We start from the raw sequence: 18,493 nt of genomic DNA, 5'->3' as shown, positions 1-18,493 counted from the left end.
CGACCCCAAATTCCCATGTTGAAACATACTCCCCAGTGTGATGGTGTTTGGAAGTAGAGCCTTTGGGAAGTGACGAAGTCCCAAGGGCACAGTCCTCATAGACTGCATTAGTGCCCTCCTAAAAGAGGCCCCAGAGAGCCCCTCTGCCCTTCCACTCTCTCTGACAGGATGCAAGCCTTTGCCAGACGCTCAAACTGCCAGGGCCTCACGTCTGGATCTCCCGGCCACCAGAACCGTGAAACACGAATTCCTGTTGTGCATCTCACAAAGCCTGGGGTGGTTTTTGTGGTGGTGGTTGTTTGTGTGTTTGTGTAGCTGCCCGCCGATCTCTCACCATCAACCCCGTTCTGTATCCATCTGTGATCTATTGGTTCTGTTTCTCTGGAGAACCCAGGTCCAAGCACACATCATGTCGAATCCTATGTGGACTTTCCGGAGGGAACCCTTGATGTATCTTCTGTCCCTGGAGTTTCCCCCTTTCCAGAAAGTCACATGAATACCACCATAGAGCACATAACACTTGGGGATGATTTATTTCCCTTAGCATAATGCTGCTGAAATTAATTCACGTCCTTGCATATGTCAGAAATTCGGTTTTTTTTTTTTCTCACTGTGATATGGCTAGTGCCACCATTGGCTTATCTATTCAGTGAAGAACATAGTTTGTTTCCAGTTTTTGAGATTAATAGAGTCACTATAAACATTCACATATAGGTTTCTGTGTGCTTCATTTCTCTCCAGTAAATGCCTAGAAGTAGAACTACCTAGTCATCTAGTGAGTGCTTTTACCTTCGAAAGAAACTTCTAGCCCAAAGTGGTAGTGCATGCCTGTAATTTTGTCTCTTCCGGAGGCTGAGGCAGGAGGATGACAAGTTGGAGGCCAGCCTGGGAAACTTAGACCCTACCTCAAAGAAAATTTTTAAAAGGATTTGGGGTGTTGCTCAGTGTAAAGGCACCCCTGGGCTCAATCCCCAGAATCAAAAAAATGAATGAATGAATGAATGAATGAATGAATGAATGAATGAATGAATGAATGAAAAAAGAATGAAATTTCAAAATTCTTCCTAAGTGGCTGGATGATTCCACATTCCCACAAGCAACATAGGACACTCTCAGCTGCTTCTCACCCTTACCAGTACTGGGTATTGTCAGTTGTATGATTTTGTTTTGTGTTTAGTTTTTCTACGAGGTAGGTAGTGATATTTTATTGAGATTTAGTGTGCATTTTCCTCATAGCTAATAATATTGAGAATTTTTTATGTTTTTATTTACCACACCTATGGATTCTCTTTGGTGAAACATCTGTTCTTGGATCTGTGCCCATTTGTTTAGTTGGGTTGTTTGTTTTCTTATTATTGAATTATAAGAATTTTTGGTTTTTTTGTTTTTTGAGGTTCCCCTCACCAACACCCAGGGATTTAATTTAAGGCACTTTACCACTGAGTCACATCCCCAGCCCTTTTTATTTTTCATTTTGAGATAGGGTCTCACTGAGTTACCTAGGGGTCTCAGTAAATTGCTGAAGCTGGCCTCCAACTTCAGATCCTCCTGCCTCAGCCTCCTGAACTGCTGGGATTACAGGCATGCGTCACTGTGCCCAGTGAATTAAAAGAATTTTTAAACAAATTCTGAATACAAGAATTTTATCAGGTAAACCTTTTATAATTTTTTTTTTCTCCCAGTTAGTGACTTCTCTTTTCCTTTAACAATGTCTTCCCTGCACTGCCTTATGTAACTCTTCATCTGGCTGGTTGGTTGTATCCTTTAAAATGTCCTTTACAATAAACTGATATAGTTTTTAAAATAGTGTCTTTAGAGGAATACAACTTTTTTATGTTGATGAAATTAAATGTCTTCATTTTTTTTTGGTTTCTGGATCATACTGTATGTGTCTTATTTAAGAAATATGGCCTGACCAATAATCACAAAGTTTTCCCTCCTCTCTCTGCTTCTAGAAGAAATCCCCCATAGCTTCAGGTTTCACATCTTGCTCCGTGAAAAGCCCTGCCTTTTTTAAACTTTCAGTGGAGTGATTTCCAATGAGACCTTGCCGTGGAACGTGTGTGTGCTGTGTTTGAAGACCTTCAAAGACCATCTCCCAAAAAGAGGGAATAAAATTTCTTGGATGGATAAAAATTTTGATTACAAAAGATCTTGAATTAAATTTACTTTCATAAGATCAAAATTTTTAAATACCTCTGTCAAAAAAAGTTCTGTTTTTTTTTTTTTTCTTTCTCAGAAACACCTTCAATTCCCCAAGCATGTATGAGTCACGGCCTACTACAGACTGGGAACCCAGAAGGGTACTGAGGAAACCTGTCTCCTTGACCCAACTTCAACCAGACTTCTCTGAACCCCCTCCCAACTATGCACAGATCCCAGCCACCCCCCATCCTTGCCCTGCACAAAGCCCAGTTTCAGCAAGAATCATGCAAGCTCAGTTTATGAAGCATGCACACACCCTGGATATCTAATCATCCTGCTTCAGCAAGAATCCAGCTAAGTTGGCTCACCAAGAATTCCCTCAGCCTGAGGTCTCCTCTTAGCAATTTTCTATCCACCAGCACCCTCCTCTGACTTTTCTCTGTGGCTATCAATCCCCAGCGGGCCTTACTGTACTTGTAGTTGAGTCAACAATCTTGACACCTATTGCAACAGTCCTGAATGAAGTTTTCCTTACCATTTTATCTAGCGTCAGAATTTTTTTTTTTAACTTAACAATAGTTGGGGGTCGGGAAAGAAAAATAAAAAATAAAAAGCAAAATGTCTTGAGCTCATGGATCTCGACACCACAAAATTAAATAAGGGCCAGAAGAAAGGAGTCACCAGGTCCTCTGATGCTGGGGTTGAAGTCAAGAATGAAGAAGAGGAAGTTGGATCCAAACTGCCATGAATGGGGAGCCGCGGGTCTTTAATGATGAAAGAGGAGAAGACTCAAGGACTGGGCAGCAGGTATCCTAGTTCATTTTAGGCTGCTATAACAGAATGCTACAGACTAACTTACAAGGAACAGAAACGAATTCTGTGTACTCTACTTATGTCCAGCACATTTGGCTCCTGGTTCTGGAGGCTGGCAAGTTCAAGAACAAGGGGTGCCACCTGGTACAGGCTTTCCTACCGCATCCTAACAGGCCAAAGGGCATCACACAGTGAAACAGAGCAAGAGGTTGGACTTGCAGCTTCCAGTCCTTTCGTAATCAGCACCAATACAGTCACGAGGGGGGATCCCCCGTGAGCCAAACAGCTCCCATTGGCTCCCACCTCCCAAACTGCTGCACTGGGGAGCAAGTGTGCAATACCAGGACTTAGTGAACACACAGCAACACAGCATGGAACTGTGGCAAGAAAGAGGCGGGAGAGGAAGACCACGGCTCAGAGGGCTCCGGGGTAAAGGAAATAGGGGACGTGGGAGAGTTACACTTTAGAGGAGCCATTCTGATTGCTTTGTGAAGCTTTGACTGGAGTAGTGTTAGACCAAAGATGGGGACGCTGTTGGGAGGTCGGAGAAGAGATGACAGAGACCCACTGAGCAGCAGAGTGGGGGAGAGGGGGTTGCAGATGACACAATCTGCAGGACCTGGTGACTGACTGCATGGTAGGAGAGCAGAATGAGGGGGAGTCAGAGTACCTGCGTGGTGTCTGACTGGGGTGATGGTGTATGGTGTAAAAAACTTTTCCTCCTCTAAAATTGTCCATCAGGTCTTTTGTCACAGCAGTGAAAAAGCCCACTAAAACACCACCTAAACATCCTGTCTTGAAGCCTCAACCCCCAGTGCCTCAGGTTAGGACCTATTTACAGATGGGGTCTTCAGAAAGGTGAGAAAATTAAAATGTGGTCATTAGGGTATGGCCAGATCCAAGTAACTGGTTTCCTTGGAAAAAAAAAGGGGGGGGGGGGAGTTTGGGCACAGAGATACACATAAACCAAAGACAGTGCGAAGAGACAGAGAGAGAAGACAAGCCGAGGAGAGAGACCTTGCCAATTAAGATCACATATTCTAACCCGGGCATTGCCTAAAAATGTCCCTAAGGGAGTGATATTGTTCTACTCAAACTGTACCCCACCTACCTGTCAAAACAGAATTAATGACATTGACTCCCTGTCTACTGTGTGTAGATAATCTGACATAATCAGATGTACTATTTCACCATATCCTCTCAAGAATCGTGTGAGATATTATCCCCATTATACAAAGAAGGAAGCTCACCCAGCAGTTAAGCAGCTAGGCCAAGGCCATGCAGCACAGACTGGTTAGTACTGTGCCCAGGATACACCACCAGGAAGAGATGACTAGAAACTGAACCTCAGTTTAGTTCTGGAGTCTCCACGTTGAACCTCTGGACTATGCCCTTTGTGACAGGGGCACACAGGAAAGCACAAGGAATGGGTTTGATGAGTCCAGGAAGAACAAGAAACCATACCTACTTTAGCAGAGCTTCTGGAAAGTTCTAAGGGGGTTAAGCAACATGCAAAGGCAGGACCATTTTAATTTCTGGAATCAGTGTGATTTTACCAAGCAGACCCGGTTGACACCCGTGACCTTCAGTCCCCAAAAGTCTTCCTAAAATCCATTTGTAAAAGCCCATCTTCCCTCCCTTACCCAGTTATGGAAATTTCATATGGACTAAAGATTTAAACATCACAAAACTTTTAATTATATAATCATTGAGAGACAATATAAGCATAATTTTTGAGATACAATCTCAAAATAAGGTAGTACTTTCTAACCAAGAAATTGTAAAAGTTCCTCCCTCCCCCAAATAAGGGGATGATGAATTAGTCCATATAAAAAATAGGTAACTTCTGCATAGCATAGAGTATCATAATAAAAAGACAAATGGCAAGTCTGGGGAATACATCTGCAAAATTAGTCAGCCGCAGGGCACACGCTGTGGTGGGGGTGGCGAGGAGGCGGTGGCCCTTTGCAGGTCAGAGGAAGGGTGCGCATGCGCAGGGCCCTGTTCACTCCCCAGCGTTAAATATATATATTTTTATATATATAAAATGTCCTGAATCTGAAGAAAATACAAAGAACAACTAGAAACCAGCAAGAAAACATTAACGATATAACAGAAAACCTAACAAGAGGTAAGTAGTTTAAGAGGAGGGACATGCGAAGGATTTTGAATTTTTACCCTGAGCACGACATTAATTTTTCAAAAAGTATTTTTAATTTCAGTAAATAAAATAAAAGTCAGTGGACTAGAGGTTAATCAACAAAGCAGGAGGTGGACTTCGGAATGCTCAACTCCGTGGTGGGGTTAGCGGCTTTTAAAGGTAGTGCGGGAGGAGCTTAGACGATGGCAGGTACAGAGCAGCAAGGCGAAGCTGGGGACTCCGCAGGGTCAGCCCAAGAGTCCTGAGCTGCAGGCAGCTCCACCAAGGGCGCAGGCGCAGGCTGCTGTGAAGAGCCACTTGCACTTCCCAGGACATGCCACATGGGGGCAGCCTCCGCAGCCCATTCGACTGAAGGCTCAGGAAAGGGGGGACAGGGCTGCAGGGCTGGAAACGCCGCCAGGACTCTGGCTAGACCGTTCCTCTCCACCTTCCTCAAGCAAAATGTGGCTCGAAAGGCAACACATAACTCAAAAAGAGCACCTCTTAGCACGAGCTGGTTCCACTGGGGCTCGAACCCAGGACCTTCTGCGTGTAAAGCAGACGTGATAACCGCTACACTATGGAACCACGTGCAAGAAATGGGCACCAAGATTACTTAATTCAAGATAATAAACTTTAATAAAGTACAAAGAAACTGAAACTGGACGTTCAGGGACTGCGGATGGAGGAAAAACTCCAAAAGAAATACAAACGTTTCAAAGCTCAAAGGAAAAAGGCCGTTCATTTAATACTGACCACGCTGCGGACACCGTGGAAGCGGCCGCGTCTGCAGCTTCCGGAAACAAAACCAAAATCCAAGGCTTAAAAATGGTTAAGGTGAAGGGGGGCTGGGGGCCGGGGGCCGGGAAAAAAGAAAAACGCCCTCGTGGTTCCACTGGGGCTCGAACCCAGGACCTTCTGCGTGTAAAGCAGACGTGATAACCGCTACACTATGGAACCCCACAGTCAGCAGGCGTGCCGGGATATAATAACTGTGCACAAAGACAATGTAACTGAAATGAGATCAGGTTGGGCGCTTGGCAAACGTGCTCGGAAAGAAATTTTCCAAAGCTTTTCAGATTTTCTGGCGCGGATCCCAAGCAAGGCTTTCCTCGGCCACACGGCTGCTGCGTGGTTACTCTAGGGAAGGCAGCGCTCGGCTCGGAGCCGCCAGCCGCTCCTGCTCTGATGTATAAAGCGCGAGAGGAGATAAGCTGTCTGGCTCTGTGGCGCAATGGATAGCGCATTGGACTTCTAGATAGATGGAGGAATTCAAAGGTTGTGGGTTCGAGTCCCACCAGAGTCGCTTTTTTTAAATAAACGGGACAGCAAGTAGGAATGAAAAGATCAAAACTGAAACCACCAGAGGGGTCACGAACTGAAAGGACTCAAGAGATTTCAGTCCCTTAACATGTCCCCTTACCAAATAAAGCAAGAATCAAACAAAGGAAAAACCGTTGCTTAGGCGTGCTGGGGTTCCTGCCACCCGAAATGATCCCGCTACTTTTTCCAATCACTGTCACGAGGCTCCAATTCCTGGCCACCAAATGAAGAGGTTAAAGAGATACGAGCAAAAGTTACTGAGGAGTCCCCGCCATCACCATCACCATCACTCCGGGTTATTTTTTTTATTCCAAGAATTTTTTTAATTTTAGAACTTTAAAAAAAAAAAAAAGCCCAAAATTACCGAAGTAATCAAAAACCAAATGGAGGGGTCTTCAGGTACCAGAATGGCCGAGTGGTTAAGGCGTTGGACTTAAGATCCAATGGATTTATATCCGCGTGGGTTCGAACCCCACTTCTGGTAGAGACTGGTTGCATTTTCCAAATCTTTGAGTTTGTTTCCAAGTAGATCTTAAACACAAGTTCTCAAGGGAGGGAGAGATCAATGTGGCAACGTGAAAAAGATACTTAATTTTTGCCAGATGTAAATAAAACTTGAAGGACACCTTTGGAGCTGATGCTTTGCCAAGTGGAAAGAAAACTTCTGGTTGAAATTTATAATTTTTTGAGGTTAAAGGTACAGAACAAGGACATTGTGTTGTAAACACATTCACTGGTAGCAGGGGTTTTGTTGTTTTTTCTTTCTTTTCTTTTCTTTTTTTTTTTTTTTTTCTTTTAGACCCTGTAAGTTCCATGTACTGTTCTAAATGATCCCAGTGACTCGGGAGGCTGGAGGCAGGAGGACTGCAAATTGCAAGTTAGAGGCCAGCCTGGACAAGTTGACAAGGCCCTATCTCAAAATAAAAATAAATAAATTAATTAATTAAAAGGGCTGAGGATGCAGTTCAGTGGTAGAGCGCCCCTGGGTCCAGTTCCCCGGTGTCACCACAGAGAGAGAGAAAAAAAGATGAAGCAAGGTGGCACAGTGTAGTGGCACAGAGTTGTCCTTTACTTGACGTTAATATTCCACCCTCCCAACTAAATAAGAATTCCCAAGGATCAATTCTGTCCCTCCTCCTCCACTCTAAGCCTTCCCTGATCAATGGCCTTCATTCAACTAGCCCTTCATTCAAGGAGTCTTTGAGAATTTGCCTTGCAGGAGGCACTGAGCCAGGCATGGGGGAACATAGAAATATCCTAAAAGGAAAAAACACAGCCATGTGGGAAGGCTCAGAGCCCCCCGGTTCCCAGCCCATCTGGAAAGGATCAAGCAGGGACCTCTGGACAACCCTGGCACTCTAAGATAGGCCAGAATCCCCCAATCCAAAAGGTGTTAGAGTGTGGGATGTGGTAATCTTTCAAGTTGGGCATGGAGGGGGAAAGAGCACTTAGGAAGTACTGAATGAAATGCAGGCAGCTGCCGTTACTACTGGACGCTGAACAGGACTGTCCCACACTGTGGACACTGGATGAGAAGCAGTTTGAGGCCTATGTTTGACCTGAACAGGTCTTCACACTCTTGTTCATTAGGATCCATCCTCAGCAGCCACTGTGAACTTGGTGCCTTGAAAGAAGCCAAGCTTCAGAGGTAGAGAGAGGAACAGGACAAAGGCTCATAACTTACCTGGGGTTGTGAGGCTTGGCAAGAGGGCTGCTTGGGGGAGGGGGTCTAGTTTTAATGTTCTCCTTTGAACCTAGATTTGCTATCCCATATTTAGAGATTGGCATCTTTCTCTTGTGAAAACTGAATCTAACACGTGTGTGATTTTCCAATACCAACAATCCCCTCCAAAACTAGGAGGCATTGAGGAGGAAGTTTGTGTTTTTAATCTTTCTCTGTGGAATCCTTAGAAAACAGCTTAAAGATACACAATGGAATTTTACTCAGCAATAAAAGAGATAAAATCATGGCATTCGCAGATAAATGAATGACACCGGAGAAGATAATGCTAAATGAAGTTAGCCATCCCCCAAAAAAACAAATGCTGAATGTTGTCTCTGATATAAGGAGGCTGACTCATAATGGGGTAGGGAGGGGGAACATGGGATGAATAGATGAATTCTAGATAGAGAAGAGGGGAGGGAGGGAAAGGGAGGAGGCAGAGGATTAGCAAGAACGGTGGAATATGATGGACATCATTATCCAAAGTACATATATGAAGATATATATGTCAACCTACTTTATATTCAAACAGAGATATGAAAAATTTTGGTATATATGTGTAATAAGAATTGTAATGCAAAAACAACACAAGAACATGTATAAGGACATGAATTGATGTGAACATACTTTATACAAAGATATGAAAAATTATGCTCTATATGTGTAATAAGAATTGTAATACATTCCACTGTCGTGTATTTAAAAAAATAAAATCAATTTTTAAAAAAGAAAGAAAATCACACATACACACACATACCAAAAAAAAAAAAAAAAGCTCAAAGAAGTTTGGATCTGAGAAGCCAAGTAGGAGATCCCAAAAGCTTGTAATAATGTAACAGATTACAGACTTTTCACTTATTTTACTACAAAAATAACACGTTTGTTTTTAAAATTCAAATAATACAGATATATGTGATAAAAGAAACACTGAGAGATTCATTGTCATTCCCCAAAAAAAGACATCTTTATTAGATTTTTTATATATATTTATATGCATATATATGGCATATATAACTAAGTATAATTCATATGTGCACATATACTTTCATTTTTCACCAATAAGTATATACACATCATATGGCACATTGCATCCTTTTTATTGAGCATAACCTGAATATCATATCTTTCCATAACTGGCCATTTTTATTTTTTATTTGTTTGTTTATTATTTGGCACTGGGGATTGAACCCAAGGACACTTTTCCACTACATCCCAGTCTTTTACCACTGAGCTACAACCCCAGCCCTCCGCTGATCCCTTCATACATAATTTTCTCATTGCTTCCTGATATGGTGGGTTGCCTCTGAACTCCAAGAGCTAAAATGCGGGCGAGGCTCCAACCTTATATGATTCCAAATGCTCCCCTTCAGGCAACCTTTTCCAATGCCTTTCGGAATGATATGGCAAAGAAGTTATGAAGAAGCAGGATAAGTTTTTTTAAAAAATGACTAATGACATGCATTCAGGAAACAGCTGCCAAGATAACAGGTCTCCCTTTAAAAAGATTAAAAAGTAGCCCTTAATTTGCATGTTCAGCATCTTGCTCCATGGAAGCAGACTCCCAGCGAAGTAAATAATGTCATTGCCAATTTGCCATTCCCTCTGGTCAGAATTCTTTTTCCAAGTCTTCAGGGGCCGATCCCAGTCACCACCCATAGCTCGGTTTAGGCCTAACCCTAGAGAGCGTGGCTGGGTGGTGCTGGCCCGACCCTCCCAGGTGCACCCAGGCTGGCTCCAGCACCTCAGCGCTCGCCTGAGGACTCGGGTTTGCTCGTGATCCAGCCCCACCGAGGATCGACACAGAGGCTTGGCAGCGCCACGAGCTTGCTGAGGTCCTGGAGTGCAGTGGGCATTCAGTGGGGGTCTGTCGGATGGGAGCCCAACGATTGGACACCTAAGCATGCATCTTCATCCTTAGACGTTCCAGGGGTCCTCTCCTACCAAGACGGGGATTAGCAACCGGTCCAGAGGTTCTGAATCTGGGGAATTCGACATGGAAGTGCCCCATAGGGCGCCTGAGATTGGGGCTGGCGGCTGGTCAGACAGGAAGCTGTGCTGTTAAACTTTATATTCTCCATGGGATGAGAGAAGGGCAGGCAGCATTTGTCCAGACGCCAGCTCTTCTCGATTTTGTAGGAACACTTTGTCATTCGAAATACCCGGGATTTTAATCCAGGAGGGAAAGAATGCTGGCACGTGGCCTGTTTTACTGCGGATAGACTAAGGGAACATCCTTCTTGCAGAGCCCGGATAGCTCAGTCGGTAGAGCATCAGACTTTTAATCTGAGGGTCCAGGGTTCAAGTCCCTGTTCGGGCGTCCCTCGTTTTAAGCCTCAAAACACTTGAGTCTGTAGCTGAGCAAGCAGCAGAGAAGACACCACCTGAAAGGTGGTTTGCTGAAGTCGGAAGGGGAAGGCAAACCAGGCGAGCGAATGTTGCTGCCTGCGCCACACCTGTAATTTGCTGAAAAAGTGAAAGTGTCCCACTTGGACATTTTTCCCCCTTAAGTCTGATATGTACTACTTTTATATTCAAAAACATTTTTCCCCTTAAGTCTGATATGTACCACTTTTATATTCAAAACATCAATAAATACATAAGTAATACAGTTGCACAACCAATAAAAATAAATAAAAAGTTGCACACCTGTCAGAATCACAATAGTAATACTTTGGGCAGGAATTCTACAGCTTTGGGCACCGAGGAATGTGTTCCGGCACTTTTTTATTAAAAGCTCAGTGAGGAAACTGAGATTTGAAGAAATATTTCAGTTAATGCATCATTTACAAGTCCCCAACGAGGCACTGTCCTTCACCAGATTCATGGGCTCCTTACTTTGTGAGTCTTGCAGTGGAAATAAATGTTTTTAGGGTCATCTTTATATCTGTCACTGTTAAGAAAATTTGCATCCCTAGTAAGGTAAGTACACTGAGGACAAACAACCCAACACCTTCCACCTGTGTGGTAGACATGCCGGCCTCCACAAAATTATGCTTTGTACCATATATTGCTACAAGTAGTACATGGATCGACTATGGACCTGGAAACAGATCATCCTGAGATTTAAGAGGCTTAAACTCTTTGGGGTCCTCATAATGCTAAACTACATAAAATTAACTCATTCTGTACCCCTTGAAGGGACACACATAAAGCTCTGTGTGTACGCATAGGGTGTGGGCTTGCAGTGTAGGTGTACTTGTACAAATGGGGTTGAGGAAGAACACTTGTTGCACTTCATTCAACAAAAGGATCTGCCGAAACCCGGGATCGAACCAGGGACCTTTAGATCTTCAGTCTAACGCTCTCCCAACTGAGCTATTTCGGCAAGGAGGAGAGCAGGTGCTACCCTACTGGGCTTGCAGTGTAGGTGTACTTGTGCAAATGGGGATGAGGAAGAACACTTGTTGCACTTCATTCAACAAAAAGACCTGCCGAAACCCGGGATCGAACCAGGGACCTTTAGATCTTCAGTCTAACGCTCTCCCAACTGAGCTATTTCGGCAAGGACAAGAGTATGTGCTACGGTGCTGGAGGGAAATTTAAAAGACAAAGAAAAAAATGTTCATTTCCCTTCACCTCCAAATTTTTTAGCCCCTAATTTCATGTTCAAAAGTATATTTTTTTTAAAGTGTATTATTTTTAGCCATGAAATTTTGAGAACAGTGACATAGAATATGAATTCCTGTCATATGGGGACACTTTTGTGTTCTGCATCGTCCCAGATTACCTTTCATTGTCTTCCTAATTCTTTCTCTACCTCTAAAGAGAATAACAACAGTCACTGAAAACCCTCTCTGTGCCCAACACTTGATCTACTTGGTTGCATTCAGTCTCTACACACCACATGTGTCATAACGTTGATATGATAATACAATAAATCTTGAAATAAATAATTTGTCCCCAGCCATCCAGAACTGAACCAGATCCGTCTGACTGTTCTGAAGACTGAAAGGGCATGGTTAAGATTTTAGTTTTTAGTCTGTCATTTTTCACCAAAGGGAAAGGAGATGAACTGGAAGAGGAAAGACCAGAAAGAACACTCTCCACCACCTGCCCTGTCTTGCCCAGCCTGGACTGTCCTAATTGAGTCAAAAAGATTGGAGCAGAGACTCCACTTTTAAAAGCTGCCAAAAGTGGATTTGATCAGGTTCCAAGGGATTCCCTCAGGGAGAAGGAGGAAAATTGGGGTGTTTGCCACAGCTCCTCATCTGTTTTTCTCCCTGGAATGCTTTCTGACAGTCTCACCCAACCAGTCCACTCTTTCTTGGATCAGTGACCACTGGTTCCTTTAGCACATACCTATCGAGCAAGTTACATGAATATGGGTTTATAATCTTTGGCAATATTTCTTTGAAATGGCTCCTTACCTGTTCCAATATGTATCTTTTGATTCAGTTCTAAATTGAAAATTCTTTAGTAATAATAATAATTAGCATCTATTGACTGCCTGCTTTCAGGCAAAGCCCCTGTTAAGTACTGCACAGGGTTTCCTATCTCATTTAACTAACACAAAAACTTTATGTGATGGAAGCTATTTTATTATTATTATTACAAATTATTATTCCCGAGGAAGCTGAGTTTTAGAGAGGAGGAGATGGTAACTGTGGAATCTGTGTGGATCCTGAGTGAAGGGTGAAGACCCTGCCTCAAATTCAAGTTCCACCTTCACCTTGACCTTTCCCTCTAATCATCACTGGCTGGGGACCAAAGTCCATCACCTGCTAAGAGGGTAGCTGACTCTTTCAGGCCACCTTCCCATACTGTCAATGAAATTAAGCTGGGCTTCTTTCTGTGGCCTGGCTGAACCAAGGAAGTCTCAATCTCTGGCTAGTCAAGAGCCACACCTGGACTCTCAACTGCCCAGGGAAAATTAGTTCACCTGGGTGACCTTGTGCCTGAGCTTTTTATGTTAACAAGCCAACTTCCTAAAGGCTTGCTGTAGGTTAAATTTCCCCTTATTTGGGTGGGTGCTTTTTATAATTTTGTCCCATTCCAGCCTTTTATGCATTCTCTCCCAGCGTGCGCCCTCCTTCCCCCACTAACAGAAGCTGGTATGTCAACCTCAACTTCTGTCTGTACTCTGGGTCACACTTTGGGACCAGCCGGGGTGGGGGTGATTTGATCTAGTTTAGAGAGGGGAGCTGCTCTGTTTGAGGCTTCAGATGATCTCTTCCTTTTCAGAAAAAAAAAAAAAAAAAAAAAAAAAAACAACCTCTAAGGGACGGGTTGAAACGTGCAGGGTCGCTGCCATATTCGCAGGCACCTAGCAGGAGCAAAACCCAAGATAGCCAGCAAAGGAACGAAGCGAGGTCGCAGAGGAGCTTGTTTCCCATCCTGGAATGCAACAGCAGTAGCTGGGATTCAGCAGAAGGGAGTTAGGCTGCAGGATAAAGGTGTCTGCATTTGCCACGAGGATAGGGTAGAAGTCTCTGGATGCCTTCGCACAAGGACCTACAAGTATTCATCCTCCAAAATGCCTTTGCTTCTTTGCAAGAACTGTTTGGGGTCGTTGGAGTAGACACTGCAGGAATTCAGCATTCCTCTCTCTAAAGGTGCTAGGGTGTTTGGTTAAAAAAAAAGAATCTGCGCCCGAACAGGGACTTGAACCCTGGACCCTCAGATTAAAAGTCTGATGCTCTACCGACTGAGCTATCCGGGCCCACAGTACAGTTCCCACTTTATTGAATGAAAACTGTAATCATTTTTGCTGCACAGTAATAACCATATCAATGGCGAGTTTCTGGGTTCCTCGTTAGCGCATGATTGAATCTCATCCCCAAGCACGGATCCCACGGAAGCGAGGAGAGGACGAAGTGAGGAAATCTGAAAAGCACGTGGCTCATGTATGCCTTGGCAGCTGGATACAGACTCTTTTTAAAATAAAATAAAACACGCTCCTCATTTATTTGGAGGCACCTGCACCCTGGCACACGTCGTGCACCCCGAGTTCTGCAAAACTGCTCGGAAAGGGGATCCTCCTCCTAACCGTCCCCACCCCTGCGCGGTGCCCCGTCCTAAACCCAAAGCGCACAGGCTCAGAGACCACAGTTCGGAGGTTAAAGGCATCAAGACGCCACTTCCAATTCCTTGTCCCCCCGCCGACATGCCTACTTCAAAAGACAGAGACCTGGGAAGCGAACGGCAGCGGCTGCAGCCCCGGCGGCCTCCGGGAAGCCGACCCCACGCCGCCGGCCCCACGCCCCGGGTCCCGGCGGGCAGGTCTCTGCGCACGCGCAGCTCAGCGCGGTTCGCTGGCGGAATCCACCGCGGGCCCCCTGCTGCTCACCTGTAAGCCGCGCTGTTTTCTCAGCGCAGATCCTGTCACACCACCTTCAGTTCTCCGAGCCTCTCTGTTCTATCGCTAGTTGGAATCACCTCCCTTTCAACGTCTGTCCCCTCGTTGCCCCCAAGCACCTGTCGAGAAAGAAGAATAATTTTACTTTCTACCCTTTGGAATTCTCAGCTGAGACCCTTGTGACAAAAGACAGAATCACGAGAAAAGCAATGCGAAGGGTATTAACATGTGCATTTCACATCTACATGGGAGGAGAGCCAGGGAATGAGTGATTCTTAAAAGGATGCTCTAGAATTCCAGTTTATATAATAGCATCTTCAAAGAACGTTAAATTTTTGGAGAAGTGATAAGAAATATAGGACCCTACCTCTCCAGGGACAATAAATTACAGGAGATAGATAGATGGGAAAATATTGGTCGATAAAGGTAGTTAGCAAAGTCATACAGAGAGATTCTTCCAGTGCCATCTCCACACTGATAAGGGAAGACTACATTCAGTGAGTAACCTTTGTCCTTCTTGGTAGATCAGAGAATAGGGACATCTTTGTAAATTTATGTCCTGCTTTTAGACAGTTGAGGGAAAGATAGAGAACTTCTTGGGGTATCTGCTCCTTAAATGCCTTTAACTCAAAATAATTCTTATGCCAAAATGGCATATTTCGAGGTAGCAGGTTTCAGTTATCTTTTCCAGATTTGAGAACATTGTTTAAATGCCATCCTCTCTAGGAAGCTCCCTATGACATGAGCAGCTGGCAGAGTAGCATGTGGCAGGGAAAACCAAAAAGCCTTAGGACTATACCTTGAAAAGTGAGTAGGAGTTTGCACACCTGCAGGAAGGTGACCCAGTCAGAACTCCACAGTCTTCTCTGAGCTTCTTGCTCAGATCCCAAGAGGACTCACGGATTCTCCTTTCCTCTTCAGTAAGAAAGCTGGATAGGGTTACAGGCCCAACTCTTCCTAGGAGTGTGACTCCCACCTTTACATCCCGGAGGTAGCTCTCCTAGGCTCAGAGTAGTAGAAACAGGCTTCCACTCTCCATTTCCTGTGCATAATGAAACACTTTTAAATGTGCTGTCAGGATTCTCTAGAAAACCAATAGGAAACACACAGACAAGGAGAGAGTTGTTTTAAGACCTTAGTTCAAACACTGGGGGTTGGCAAGTTCAAATCCTTTAGGGCAGATTGAAAGAAAATTCACATAAGAGTTGACGTCGGGGGGTCTTGAATTCAAATTCAGCAGGTCGTAAGCTGGAGACTCCAGCAGGTTTTTTGTATCAAAATTTTGAGAAGTATGTCTTCATCAGAAAAAAAAAAATCCTTTTTTGCTCTTGAAGATGTCTGATGATTGGATGAGGTACAATCACATTAGGGAGGGTAATTGACTTTACAATGGAATATTACTCAGCAATAAAAGAGAATAAAATCACGCATTTGCAGGCAAAGCCTACCGTAAATGTTGATTGTTTACTTATTTAGCATAAAAGAGTAGGGTTTATTCAAGTGAGAAAAGACAAACTCCTATAGGTTGAGGGGGCTGGAATAGGGATTGCCACTTAAATGTACTAGTCTAGGTGTTTATATAGCTACTGGGTAGGGGCATTGATCATTATCTATGCTAATCAGGTATTGGAAAAGTACCAGTACTGTTGGTCAAAATCTATGCTAAACAGCTATTGAAAGACTGTTAGGCTATTGGTTAGAACTTGAGTCTATAGCCTTCACTCAGGTCTGTCCCAAGATCATACTTTTTTTTTTTTTTAATACTAGGAATTGGACTCAGAGCTTTACTACTGATCCACGTCCCCAACCCTTTTATTTTTTATTTTGAGACAGGGTCTTGCTAAATTGCTGAGGCTGGCCACAGACTTGCCATCCTCCTACCTCAGCCTCCGTAGCTACTGGGATTACAGGCTTGTGCTACCACCAGCTCCATGATCACATCTTTAAAATAAATACATTCGCAATAACATCTAGACTGGTCCTAGACCAAACAACTGGACATCCTGGCCTAACCAAACTGACCCACGTGATAACCCTTAGGCCTGAGCTAATCAACTGCATTTTAAAGCTCCAGTTTGAAACCTGCAATCTCACGAGGCAGGCCTGTGGAGCCCTCCAGTATGGCCCTCAGCACAAACAAATAACCTCTCCCCACCCTGACAAACTCAGTGAAGTCTCTGGCATGTTGTCCTTGCCCCAATAAAGGGGGAACAGCGAGAAAATCAGTTTGGGGACCACCAGACCAGATGTTTTAACATCAGATAAATGACATAACTGAGAGACCCGATGGCCACTGATAGAGATTGAAAGTGGTGTCAAAAGCCCCCCAAATTTGGTATAAATAATGGAGCAAATGAACAGACATTCAGCCAGCTAATGCCGGAGAGCACTCACTCTCACCCTGGAGAGCCTGATGAGGACCTGTACTGACATCCCAACTCTTCTCATCCTTTCCTGATCCTCTGCATTTTCCTCACCTCTCTCAAACTCTACAGCCACATCTTGACCCTGGTGAGAGCTGCAACTTCTCCCTATGACCCAGGAGAAGCCTGCCTTGGTTCCTGATCTGATCACTACGGTCTGAATGAATGTGCATCTGCTGGACTTAAAGCCTAAGGCTTGAGACTTTTGATCTGACACTAGAACTTTGCATGCAGAGAGAATGTCTATCATGAACCTGTCATGATTAAGTGTGTTTGCAGTGCTTAGAATTAATCTAGAATTGTTTGCTGTGACTTAATTAATCTAGAATTGTTTGCTGTGAATTAATTATGTCTATTGCAGTGCCTAACATCCAGGATTGTCATTTTCTTGATTAAGAACTTATAGAGAAGACTGGAGATACAGCTCAGTTGGTAGCGTGCTTGCCTCAAATGCACAAAACTCTGGGTTTAATCCATAGCACCACCACCAAAAATAAACAAATAAATAAATAAATAAAACATTGAGTGATTTGAGCGAATAAAGCATTGACAAAGGCAGAAGTACATAGACATTCTTTATTTCTCCCATTCAACTACATAATTGAGAAACAGACCCATCACTCGCTCTGACAGGCATCATGCAAAGTTTGAACTGCCCAATTTATTAGACCACCGTTTTTGTTTCCTTTCTTTTGGTCATTGTTGGATTTTCAAGGGTCTCTTACTAAAAACCCAGCCATTTAGAAGATGAAGCCTAGCTGACATCTTGGCAGATTAACAGAAAGGAAAGGCTGTAAATAGGCCTGCAGAGTGTTTGTCTCCATTTTGCGTTTTGCCAGTGAGTTCTTAGAATGTGAGAACTAGACCTTGAACCCTCCACAGGGTTCAGCCTGACTCCTACCTTTAAAAAAAAAAAAAAAGTGTGTGTGTTTCAATAACTAAACTGTGGAGCCAACCTAGATGCCCTTCAATAGATGAATGGATTTAAAAATATGGCATATGTACACAATGGAATATTACTCAGCAATAAAAGAGAACAAAATCATAGCATTTGCAGGTAAATGGATGGCGCCGGAGAAGATAATGCTAAGTGAAGTTAGCCAATTCCAATAAAACAAATGCCAAATGTTTTCTCTGATTTAAGGAGGCTGACTCATAGAGGGAAAGGGAGAGAGAGCATGGGAGGAATAGATGAATTCTAGATAGGGCAGAGGGGTTGAAGGAGAAGGGAGGGGGTATGGGGTTAGAAATGATAGTGGAATGTAATGATCATTATTATCCAAAGTACATGTATAAAGACACGAATTGGTTTGAATATACTTTGTATACAACCAAAGATATGAAAAATGGTGCTCTATATGTGTAATAAGAATTGTAATGCATTCCGCTGTCATATATTTAAAAAAAAAAAAAAAAGTGTGTGTGTTTGTTAGGGAACCACTCCACTCCCTTGAGAGGAGTGATTCCCTAACAAGGATTTTTGGTTTGGGGTTTTGAGGGTTTTTGTTGCTTTTGTTTTTCAAATTAGGATTCAGTCCTGAGCCTCTAGATTCTTTTGTCCTTTAACCCAATCCTAAAGGAATGTGAACAACTCTGGAGACCTGGGGGCAGGTGAAGTAGCTCTGGGGTCT

General features: G+C 43.6%; 8 non-coding genes across 8 annotated transcripts; 3 read left to right on the top strand and 5 right to left on the bottom strand.

Moving 5' to 3' along the window:
• Positions 1-5,613: 5,613 nt before the first annotated feature.
• On the bottom strand, positions 5,614-5,686 carry Trnav-uac (transfer RNA valine (anticodon UAC)). The gene has a single exon. It is a non-coding gene; the product is annotated as a tRNA-Val (tRNA).
• Positions 5,687-5,985: 299 nt separating this feature from the next.
• Positions 5,986-6,058, bottom strand: Trnav-uac (transfer RNA valine (anticodon UAC)). The gene has a single exon. It is a non-coding gene; the product is annotated as a tRNA-Val (tRNA).
• Positions 6,059-6,318: 260 nt separating this feature from the next.
• Positions 6,319-6,404, top strand: Trnar-ucu (transfer RNA arginine (anticodon UCU)). Its single transcript is given in 2 exon segments — positions 6,319-6,355; positions 6,369-6,404. It is a non-coding gene; the product is annotated as a tRNA-Arg (tRNA).
• Positions 6,405-6,822: 418 nt separating this feature from the next.
• Trnal-uaa (transfer RNA leucine (anticodon UAA)) lies at positions 6,823-6,905 on the top strand. The gene has a single exon. It is a non-coding gene; the product is annotated as a tRNA-Leu (tRNA).
• Positions 6,906-10,388: 3,483 nt separating this feature from the next.
• Positions 10,389-10,461, top strand: Trnak-uuu (transfer RNA lysine (anticodon UUU)). Its single transcript has one exon. It is a non-coding gene; the product is annotated as a tRNA-Lys (tRNA).
• A 935-nt stretch (positions 10,462-11,396) lies between these two features.
• On the bottom strand, positions 11,397-11,469 carry Trnaf-gaa (transfer RNA phenylalanine (anticodon GAA)). Its single transcript has one exon. It is a non-coding gene; the product is annotated as a tRNA-Phe (tRNA).
• Positions 11,470-11,573: 104 nt separating this feature from the next.
• On the bottom strand, positions 11,574-11,646 carry Trnaf-gaa (transfer RNA phenylalanine (anticodon GAA)). The gene has a single exon. It is a non-coding gene; the product is annotated as a tRNA-Phe (tRNA).
• Positions 11,647-13,730: 2,084 nt separating this feature from the next.
• Trnak-uuu (transfer RNA lysine (anticodon UUU)) lies at positions 13,731-13,803 on the bottom strand. Its single transcript has one exon. It is a non-coding gene; the product is annotated as a tRNA-Lys (tRNA).
• Positions 13,804-18,493: the final 4,690 nt, after the last annotated feature.

This window comes from Urocitellus parryii, chromosome 4, assembly GCF_045843805.1.
Source record: "Urocitellus parryii isolate mUroPar1 chromosome 4, mUroPar1.hap1, whole genome shotgun sequence".
NCBI classification, from domain to species: Eukaryota; Metazoa; Chordata; class Mammalia; order Rodentia; family Sciuridae; genus Urocitellus; species Urocitellus parryii.
This window is presented reverse-complemented; position numbering and strand designations above follow the sequence as displayed.